This window comes from Otolemur garnettii, unplaced genomic scaffold, assembly GCF_000181295.1.
Source record: "Otolemur garnettii isolate 467f Iridium unplaced genomic scaffold, OtoGar3 scaffold00003, whole genome shotgun sequence".
Taxonomy (NCBI): domain Eukaryota; kingdom Metazoa; phylum Chordata; class Mammalia; order Primates; family Galagidae; genus Otolemur; species Otolemur garnettii.
The window spans coordinates 21,507,081-21,509,223 of NW_003852398.1; the positions used below are offsets into that span (position 1 = coordinate 21,507,081).

General features: G+C 45.2%; 1 protein-coding gene across 2 annotated transcripts in view; it reads left to right on the forward strand.

Annotated features, from left to right (window-relative positions):
* Positions 1 to 1,164: 1,164 nt before the first annotated feature.
* The window catches only part of FAXDC2 (fatty acid hydroxylase domain containing 2), a 33,250-nt gene continuing 32,271 nt past the window's right edge, over positions 1,165 to 2,143 (forward strand). For both annotated transcript variants that reach the window (XM_023515411.1, XM_012808395.2), the window contains exon 1: positions 1,165 to 1,305. The gene's annotated coding sequence lies outside the window, so the exon portion shown is untranslated. The remainder of the gene's footprint in view (positions 1,306 to 2,143) is intronic.

Below are 2,143 nucleotides of genomic sequence, written 5' to 3' on the forward strand. Positions count from 1 at the left end.
AAAAAAAAAAAAAAAAAAAAAGAAGGCAGCTCCTAAAGATACTTAATGGAACAATATCTATGTAAGTGTACAAAGCAAGGTGTAGGCCAGTGCAATGGCTGATGCCTGTAATCCTAACACTCTGGGAGGCCAAGGCAGGTAGACTACTTGAGCTCAGGAGTTTGAGACCAGCCTGAGCAAGATGAGACCCTATCTCTACTAAAAATAGAAAAACTAACTGGTCGTTGTGGTGGGCACTTGTAGTCCCAACTACTGGGGAGGCTGAGGCAAGAGAATTGCTTAAACACAGGAGTCTGAGGTTGCTGTGAGCTATGGTGCCACAGCACTCGACCCAGGCCAACAGAGAGAGACTCTGTCTCAAAAAAAAAAAAAGGCAAGGTGCTAAAGGAGTGGTGTTTCTGTTTACACAGGCAAGCTTTGCAAAAATATACAAAAAACTGGTCACAGGGTTTGCCTCTTGGAAGGAAAATAAGGGGACCGGAAGGAATTAAAAAAGATTTATTCATTGTACATTTTTTGATACTTTTGTATTTTAATATCATATGCCTATTCAAAAAAATTTTAGAAATTTAAAAATAAAAACTCAGCTCTTTTTCAGAAGTGCTCCACACTTCATGTCATGGGTACTGTTCCCTAACTTCCCCCCATTTCAGAGCGTACCTTTCCTTCTCCTCCTTGTCTGCCCTCCACAGGAAGAGATATGATGAAAAGTGAGAAAATGAAGTCCTCTGATCATCACCTTGTACTGCCTGCTATCATCTAATACCCATATCTTTTACTGAACCTGACTCCTATGGGATAGCTACATTTCCTTAAGTCAGGAAAGATGAAGGAAATTTTTTTTTTTTGCAGTTTTTGGCTGGGGCTGGGTTTGAACCTACAACCTCTGGCATATGGGACCAGTGCCCTACCCTTTTGAGCAACAGGCGCTGCCCCAAAGAAAATTTTTTAAAAGACAAAAAATGGGGGAAAGCTCAGAGTTTGGCCAAATACACTTTTTTCAAGCTTCTACTTGAACTGCGCATTTCCTCTCAGCTTTAAGGACGTGCCCTTTGGGAATAAGGGTGTTTTGTTTCCAGCCCACGCAGACCCAAACTTTTTCTCTCGTCACGTGCCCAGCCCAAACCAGTCAGCAGCAATTTAATGAGATCACCATGGCCAGCCTCCAGACCAAGTAACAACAGGGCTGGCCAGTTCCCCAAGCGGCAGCCACCAAAGCAGGGAGTGCTGAAAGAGAAGAGGAGGCAGGCTTGATTGACCTGTCACTAGGACCTCAGAGGACGTTGGAAACAGCCCACTGCAGAGGTGAGTGGGAGCTTCTGGGAAGGGTGGTGTTTGTGAAAGTCAGGACATGTCCTAGTTCACTTAAAGAAGGGCTATATACTCGGCCCTACCCCCACTACACTGTCCTTTCCAGTACAGATGAGAGTTGCCTCTGACGGTGCACTGAAGTCCCCTAAAGGTCTTTTGCTAACGTCTGCATCCTCTGTCTATACCATCTAGCTCCTCTGTAGTCGTGTTCTAACTACTGTTAGGTAATTATAAGGAACTGGGTTTGGCTTCAAAACTCTGGGAAGGAGCAACTCCTAAGTCAGAACTCAAACAAGAGGCAGATCAAACTGGAAGAGACTGGAAGCAACTGGGACCTAATTGCTTCTTATTTCTAATCTGCAATCACCTGGAGGAGATAGGCAACAGTTTTAATATCTCTGGATAGATAGATATGTGGTCTACAAGCAGGGAAACTTGGTCAAAACTATTTTTTTTTAATTATTTATTTTAGAGACAGAGTCTCACTTTATTGCCCTCGGTAGAGTGCTATGGCGTCACAGCTCACAGCAACCTCCAACCCCTAGGCTTAGGTGATTCTCTTGCCTCAGCCTCCCAAGTAGCTAGGACTACAGGTGCCACCACAATGCCTGGCTGTCTTTTTGTTGCAGTCTGGCCGGAGCCAGGTTCAAACCTGCTACCCTTGGTATATGGGACTGACGCCCTACCCACTGAGCCACAGGCGCTGCCTGTCCAAGCTATTTTTTTTTTTTGGAGACAGGAGCCTTAAGCTGTCCCCCTAGGTAGAGTACTATAGAATCACAGCTCACAGCAACCTCCAACTCCTGGGCTCAAGCGAGTCTCCTGCCTCAGC